Source organism: Eulemur rufifrons, chromosome 7, assembly GCF_041146395.1.
Source record: "Eulemur rufifrons isolate Redbay chromosome 7, OSU_ERuf_1, whole genome shotgun sequence".
Lineage (NCBI taxonomy): Eukaryota > Metazoa > Chordata > Mammalia > Primates > Lemuridae > Eulemur > Eulemur rufifrons.
In genome coordinates, this window is record NC_090989.1 from 1250690 (window position 1) to 1259494 (window position 8805).

An 8805-nucleotide genomic window follows, 5' to 3' on the forward strand; every position below is an offset into this window, starting at 1 on the left:
AGGGGTCAGGAACAGGGGGCACCTCTCTGTAGAAAAGCAAGCTCACCGATCCCTGCGGGGCCGCACCTGAAGCCAGGTGGGGAGAAGGCTGCGCACGTGAACAGGCGCCTCAGGCCTGCGCAGCAGGAGTCGCCTGCGGAGGGACCTTGGTCCCGGGGAGCTCTGCTGTCGGCGACACCGCGCGGGACACAGAACGAGGGGTGTGGCTGGGCCATGCTGTCCCACGGAGGGGGTGTACCCGTGGCAAGCTTGATGGATCCCCCAGAAAGTGCATAAATTAACGTATAAAAGACTTAAATTGCACTATTAGCAATCTTGATTTTATTTTTTATATAAAACACGTTGTGCATAGAGAATACATATTTTTCCAAATTCCCATGAAAAAGTTTAGAAGATGACTCCAAACCGAGCCACAAATCAGAGCTCAAAACAACTTCAAAAAATGAAAAATTGCTTAGGGCACATTCTCAGATCTTAACAAAACCATATATTAATGGGAAAAAGCAATAAAACCTGGCCATGTGAAACATTTTAATCATTCTTTCAAATGAGCCAGGAGTCAAAGAGGGAATCAGCGAACGCCAGGCCCGGCACAGGCTGACGGCGCTCCGCTCGGCAGCTGCGGGAGCCGGGCCGGGTCGAGTGTTAACTGGGTCATTGTTTCTCCTTAGTTCTTTTATCCAAATAAAGAAATAGCAGATGACTCAGAAACAAGAACAGAAATGGAACAGCACAATGAATGAGAGAAAGTAAAATAGCAACAATAACAAAAAACAACGAGGAGAAAAGAAATTAATTAACTGGACAGCAATAAAAATATAATTTTTAGTGCAGAAAATACTTCCTCCAAAACTAAAATATCATCAAACACGGAGTGCTCTGGTAAATTTGACCTAAAAATAACACACGCAAAAATGATTGTCCAGTGTTAGAACAGGGAAATGGCTCACCCAGGGTACCCAGAACTGTGAAGACCAGGAGAGGAGAACGGAAGATGGGGGAGTGTGAGCAGAGAGGAGGGCAGGTGGGGACCAAAGAAGGGCGGGCAAGGAGGGTGGGAGGGGCTGAGGAGGGCTGAGGACAGAGGGTGGGGACTCGAGGAGGGGGGTGAGAAGGGCAGGTGGGGACTGGAGGGGGAGGCTGAGAGAGAAGAGGCTGGAGACCTGGCATACCCCGAGCCCACCCCGTGCGGAGGTGGGGAGGGATGCGGGAAGCCCAGGGAAATGGGAACACGGAGGCTGATGCTGACTGGAGGAACAGGAAGGACCGTGTGGACCGGAACCGTAGGAGGCTCCGGCGGGAAAGGCCTCCTAAGGTCCCAGCTGTGCCCCGTGGACCGCGTGCAGCCAAAACCAGATGGAGCTTTGTGACCTGTCCTTGGCTGGGAAAACTCAGGTCACAAAGATGTTAGTTAGGCCCAAATCTGCCTGTTTGTTTAATGCAATTCCACTCCAGATCTAAATAAGACAAAGTAGCCACGGAAATTCCCACGGGAAGAGCCCCTCCCTCGACATACCAAAATGCTTACGTTCCCAGGCAGTGCACGGGACTGCGGGCCAGATGGCGTGGCCTGCGGGAAGCAGAGCTGGCAGAAGCCCTGTCTCCATGGGGTCTGGCGTTTGGAGGTCCTGAGGCATGGGGGGGCGCTGCAGAGAACCACTGGCTGTCACTGGGGATGGGCGAGAGAGCTGGACAGTCCCACGTGACCCTGTGGGGCGCACAGGGCCGAGGGGAGGTGGGAGGTGCCCTTCCCCAAGGGGAAACGCCCGACCTTGGAGGTGGCCAGAGCCCCCTGCACCGCAGGGCAGCCCACGGGGAGTCGGGCTGGGGCAGGGGTGACCCACATCCCACACTGAGCCGCATGTCTGCTTGTGGCCATTCCTGGGACATCTCAGTCCGCCAAATGGGGCGCTGGGGGGTCTGCAGCCTGGGAGAGCAGCCCTGGGGGGTAAGAATGGGCAGAGGAGGGGGGCTCTGTGAGGAGAAGATGTGGGCCAAGTCACGTGGAAGCCTGTGTGGCCAGAGCACACTGGACCTGCGCTCCCTGCTCCAGGGCTCCAGGAAGTTGTGTCCCAGCTGCAACCAAGGGCCAGAGCCTGCTGTGCACTTCACCACCCGTCCCCACACCACCCCCCCCCCCGGGCCGCCCCGGGACCCCCCACACCGCTCGCTCTCTCAAATCCCCCCACCCCTGCTGGCCTCCCTGCCCCCTTGTCCATGAGTGGAGGGAGGCTCCCTTTCGCCCACGTAGAGCAGAGCAGGCTTTCAGAAAATCAGCTTTATCGCGGTGCAATTCGCATCAATACATCGCACCCATTGCACGCTCTCCGTTGAACGCCCTCCTGAACCTCTGCGCCCAGCTGACGCAGAGCACTCCACGGACCCCAGGGCCCGGCCACAGGCAGGCCCGCACCTGCTTCCTGCCAGGACAGGGCCTGGCAGGGTGGACTCCTGCCTGCAACACGGCGGGGTTGAGGCTCACTCCGCAGTTCTCCCTTTGTTCCGAGTCGTCCCTGCCGCGTGGATGCGCCACATGTGCTTGTCCTTCATTCCTTGATGGACATTTGGGTTGTTGCGTTTTTAGCTATTACACATAAAAATGGCACAGACCTCTGTGCATGAGCTTTTGTGTGAACATATTTTCACTTCTCTTGAGTAGATGCCTAAGAGGAGGCCTGCGGGTCACACGGCAGGTGCGTGTGTAACTCTGCAAGAAACTGCCTGTCTTCCGAAGGGTGGCACTGTTTTGAATTCCCAGGGACTGCTCCACATCCTTGCCAACACTTAGTATTGTCAGCTTTTAAAATGTTAGCCTTCCTAGTGGGAGTGATGTGGTACCTCACTTCTTGATGACAAATGATTATGATAGTAAACGTATTTTTATGTGATTATTAGTTATTTGTCTTTGTCAAGTATCTGTTCAAATCTTTGGCATATTTTTAAATTTTTAAATTGCGATTTAAAATCTTCTTATTACTCAGTTGTAAAGGTTATCTATACATCCTGGATACAAGAGGCATGAAGCATGAATACTTCCCCCCAGGTGTGGCCTGCCACTCTGTTTGCTCAATCATATCTTCTGAATGGCAGGAGAGTTTACTTCTAATGAGGTCCGGGCTACCCTTTTCCTTCCCCGGACACCACTGCTGTGTCCTGAGAAACGTCTGCCCACCGGGTCGGGAAAGTTCTGTCCTACGTTCCCATCCACGACTCACCCTCCAGCAGAACTTTCTGTGATGATGTCAACGTTCCATATCTGTGCTGTTCAGTCTGGGAGCCCCCAGCTGCTTGTAGCTAGTGGGCACTAGAAGTGTGTCTGGAAATTGGATTTTTACCTTAATTTCAATTAATTTCAATTTAAATAGCCACGTGCAGCTAATGGCTACCACACTGGACAGCAAAGCTCTAGAAGTTGTACAGTTTTAGCTTTGGATCTGGGTCTACCATCCCTTGCAAATCGGTGTCTGTGAATGGGAGTCTCACCTGTTCTCTGTGGATGTCCAGTTGTTCTTGAGCTACTCTGTCTGAAGACCAACCTTCCCCCGAACTACACCGACGCCTTCGCCGTGTACGAGTGGGGCCATTTCTGGGCTCCATTCTCTCCCGCCGGTCTCTGTGAGTGAGCTCCCAGCCATCTCCTTTTGCAAAATTGCTTCAGCTATTGTAGGTCCTTTGCTTTTCCATATCAGCTATTTTGAATCAGCTTCTCAATTTTTACAAAATAAAAAGTGTGTTGAGATTTCGATTGGGTCACATTGAATCTATAGATCAATTTGGAGAGAATTTTTACCTTAAATAACAAGCCTTCTAATCCATGAGCAAGGTATGTCCCCCCATTTATTCAGATACGCTTTCATTTCTGTCAGCGATGTTCTGTGGTTTTCAGCATTGAGAACTTGCACGTTTTTAATTAAATCGATTCTTAGGTATATTGTGATTTTTGACATTATTGTAAAAGGTGATTTTCAAACGTTGCTTTCCAAGTATTTGCTGCTAGTAGATAGAAGCACCGCTGACTTTTGTATATGAACTTTGCATTTTATGACCTTGCTAAATTCACTTGTTAAGGCTGGTATTCTTGCTGGGTTTACAAGGGTTTCCTGCACCGACAGGCCTGTGGGTGTGAGCAGACCTGGCCTTGCTCCCCGGTATCCTGTTTCCATTCCTTGTTCTTCACCTGGCCGTGCACCCTGGGAACACGCCACGTGTGGGTCTCTCAACGCCACGTGTGGCCTGTTTGTGAGCAGCGTCCACGCCGTGACTGGCGATGGTGGGGCTGGCTGGAACCCACTCTGCCCCCAGCACTGGGCACACTGGGGACCACCACAGACAGGTCTGGGCGGCCCAGGGACAGAAAGGGGGCTCCTCGCCAAGCTCCCCACGGCAGGACATCGCTCCAGCTGTGCGAGGCTGCGCCAGTCCTGGTGGGCGGGAGGTGGTCACTCCGAGGCCTGGAGATGAGAACCACGCAGGTAGGCTTCAGAAATGGTCTCACTGGGATTATCCAACTGGTTATTTTAATGTCTTTGGAACACTTTCCTATTGGATGTTATTATTCTAAACAGCTTCATTGTGACTCCAAGGAAGTTTAAGTGTCCCCTGTTGTCTTGACAGATGGGCTATTCGCCATGACTTCGTGACTGTGGGGAGACTTGGGGCATCTGGTCCAGTGTGGGGGGCCTGGGCCACCCAAGGCTGCTCTGCTGGGCCAGGCAGGCGTCCAGCGGGGAGAGGCCGAGGTCTGCTGGGGACACTGTCAGGTGCCACTGCAGGGGCTCTGCTCTGGGTCAGGGTTCAACTCTGTGAACTAAAATAAAATCTTAAACTCCTCCCCAGCTGACTGAATGGGCCCCCTCTTAGCCAAGGGGACCCAGAAATGCCTTAAAGCTGAGCTGCTGGCCCTGAGCAGGGAGGTCAGACCTGCCTCGTCACGCGCCGCCCTTCTTGGCGACGTTCTTTGTGACTGATTAACAGGCTGAGGGTGCGCAAGGCTACACTAGACACAGCTTAGACCACACCTGCAGTCACCAGTTTACTTAACAGATCACTTGAGCCTGGGTTTATGTCCCATGGCTTGTCTCTGATTAACAGATTTCCTTATCTTAACTAAAAACATTCAAGCCATTAGACAAAGCTTCATTTCTTTAACCAACTACAAATCAAAGATCTTTAAACCCACCTGTAACCTGCAATCCCCCTGCTTTGACACGTCCTGTCTTTTCCGGCCAAACCAATGCACACCTTCCATGTACTGACTGATGACTTTACAGGTAATTCCTGCCTCCCTGAAATGTATAAAACCAAACTGTGACCCAATCATGGCGGGACCACCTGCTCAAGTCTTCTTGGGTGTGGCTCCAGGCCGCAGTGGCACATATTTGGCTCAAAATAAACCTCTTTAAATTATTTTACAGTTTTGGCTCTTTTCTGTTGACAGCTTGATGCCCAGGAAGACAGGGCAGTGACATTTCTCCAGGGAAGGGGGTGAGGCCAGGGCTGCTGGAGCAGGTGTGTTTCAACCTGGGGCCCAGGTGTGCCTCTGAGAGCGAGGCTCACCCACGCTCTGTGCCCACGGTGCCCCGTTCAGAGTGGCCGGGGGGACACGGCTCCACCTCCAGACACAACTGTTTCCCAGGTGTGCTCAGGCCGTCCTGTGTCCACAGCTGCTGCTGACGCCCGTGGGAACAAGGGCTCTTAGGGAGCAGCCAGGCCTTCCGTGGACTGGATGAGGGACAGGACAGACCAGGTGGCCTGGGTCACTGGTCCAGAACTCCGTGGACCTCGGCGGGTGTTAACAGTGAGGGCAGCTGCTTGGGCTCCCTGTGGTTTGGAGGGGACTTGGTGGGAAGCCCCCTGGCTGCTCATGGGCCACCTGGACCTATCTGGGTGGTCCCACGTGCACGCAGCCAGCGCTGGGCCGCAGAAGTGAGTGGGCGGCTGTGCTTGGCTGTGCCCAGCGAGCCCTGTGGCCAGGGCCATGGCTGTCCCAAATGTGTGCCTACATTCCCCCAAATGGAAGTGTCACCCATTTCACGGACAGCAAGCCACAGCTCAGAGCTGGGTGGCCTGCCCAGAGGCACACCCTGATGGGGCTGGCGGACACTGCCTCATGGCCAAGCTCCCAACCTCAGTGCCCACTGCTCCCAGGGACGGGCTACTCCCTGGCAGTCCTGCTGGGAGGGGCGAGCCCTGAGAAGTGGGGCCACTGGCAGCTGGCCTCGGACAGGTGGGGGGCTGGGCTGCACCTGAGCCCCTCCGGGACGGGAAGGGGTCTCCATGGTGGGGCTGGGGGTCAGCGCTGCAGGGCACATCCTGATACCGGCAGCCTGAGGTCCCCCAGGGACCCGCTGCCCCTCCCACCCCGGCACGTGTTTGATGAGCAGATTATTAAACACACAAGAACCACTTAAAGCTTATGATGACTGAAGCACAGAATCCATTCCCAAAAATGACTGCTCACTCCCAAACCGTCTGTTTCTGTAAATCTCCATTTTTGGTAATTGGCACCATCTAATGCTGCCAGCACCTGCAGAGCCCTCCTGAAGCCACTGCCGCGATGTCTGGGCCGCTCCTCGCTCCCGGGTTGCAGGCACCCAGCCGAGGTTGCTGGAAGGTCTTCATTTCCTGGGAGGACCTGGAGCCTCCCGTCTCTCCCTCAGAGCAGCTGCCTCCAAATGACAGCTGCCCACAGTGCAAGGCCAGGACGCTTCTGACCATGCTCCCATGGGCGGGGTCCTTCTCCTGCGCCCCTGCTGCTGTGCCTCCCTCCGGCTTTCCAGGAACAGCCCCCGTCCTGCTCACAGAGGGGCTGCACTGCCCTGTGCACAGGCAGGCCCCGCTGCGGCCTCCTCCCTGCAGCTCACACGGGGCAGGGAGAGGAGCAAGGACGATGCTGTCGGCTTTCGTCCCTTTGCTCTGACAGCCGGGCCTGAGGGGGCCAGGCTCCTGTGGCCCCCCCAAGAAATCGGTGTGGAGAGAGTCAGCAGGGCAGGACGCTGTGTCCTGCAAGACCAGGTGCCTCCCTGCAGCTGCCCCCCACATTCCACACGCTACCCCAGCCCACTGCCTCAGCCTGCTGCCCACTGCCCACTACTCCAGCCTGCTGCCCACTGCCTCAGCCCACTGCCCACTGCTCCAGCCTGCCCCAGCCTGCTGCCCACTGCCCCAGCTAGTTGCCCCAGCCCACTGCCCCAGCCTGCTGCCCACTGCCCACTACTCCAGCCTGCCCCAGCCCGCTGCCCCAGCCCGCTGCCCACTGCTCCAGCCTGCCCCAGCCTGCTGCCCCACTGCCCCAGCTAGTTGCCCCAGCCCACTGCCCCAGCCTGCTGCCCATTGCCCACTGCTCCAGCCTGCCCCAGCCCGCTGCCCACTGCCCCAGCCTGCTGCCCACTGCCCACTACCCCAGCCCACTGCCTCAGCCCACTGCCTACTACTCCAGCCTGCTGCCCACTGCCCACTACTCCAGCCTGCTGCCCACTGCCCCAGCCTGCTGCCCACTGCCCACTGCCCCAGCCTGCTGCCCACTGCCCACTACTCCAGCCTGCCCCAGCCCGCTGCCCCAGCCCGCTGCCCCAGCCCACTGCCCACTGCCCGCTGCCCCAGCCCGCTGCCCACTACCCACTGCCCTAGCCTGCTGCCCACTGCTCCAGCCTGCCCCACCCTGCTGCCCACTGCTCCAGCCTGCCCCACCCTGCTGCCCACTGCTCCAGCCTGCCCCACCCTGCTGCCCACTGCTCCAGCCTGCCCCAGCCCGCTGCCCGCTGCCCACTGCCCACTGCCCCAGCCCGCTGCCCGCTGCCCACTGCCCACTGCCCCAGCCTGCTGCCCACTGCCCACTGCCCCAGCCCGCTGCCCACTGCCCCAGCCCGCTGCCCACTGCCCACTGCCCCAGCCTGCTGCCCACTGCCCACTGCCCCAGCCCGCTGCCCACTGCCCCAGCCCGCTGCCCACTGCCCACTGCCCCAGCCTGCTGCCCACTGCCCCAGCCCGCTGCCCACTGCCCCAGCCCGCTGCCCACTGCTCCAGCCCACTGCCCACTGCCCACTGCCCCAGCCCGCTGCCCACTGCCCACTGCCCCAGCCTGCTGCCCACTGCCCCAGCCCTCTGCCCACTGCCCCAGCCTGCTGCCCACTGCTCCAGCCCACTGCCCACTGCCCACTGCCCCAGCCCGCTGCCCACTGCCCACTGCCCCAGCCTGCTGCCCACTGCCCCAGCCCTCTGCCCACTGCCCCAGCCCGCTGCCCACTGCTCCAGCCCACTGCCCACTGCCCACTGCCCCAGCCTGCTGCCCACTGCCCACTGCCCCAGCCTGCTGCCCACTGCCCCAGCCCTCTGCCCACTGCCCCAGCCCGCTGCCCACTGCTCCAGCCCACTGCCCACTGCCCACTGCCCCGGCCTGCTGCCCACTGCCCACTGCTCCAGCCTGCTGCCCCAGCCCGGTTGCCCCAGCCCGCTGCCCACTGCCCCAGCCTGGCTGCCCCAGCCCACTGTCCCAACACAGTGCCTCAGCCCACTGCCCACAGCCCACTGCTCACAGCCCTCTTCCCCCGCCCGCTGCCCGCTGGGCCAGCAAGCCCAGGCTGGGGAGCCACAGGTGGCAGCCCCTCCTCTCCCACCTAGCAAGACTCCCCAACACTTCTCTGCCTGTGCTTCTCTCCCCACGTGTCAGGCCGGGGTCTGCCCTGCAGGCCGTTCTGCTCAGTGGCCAGTGGGGGTGGCGGGGGCGGGTCCGCGCGCGCCGGGTGCTGCGCTGCACCCGGAGCCGGGGCGCCCTCGCTGGAGTGCACGCCGACGGGACCGGCCGGG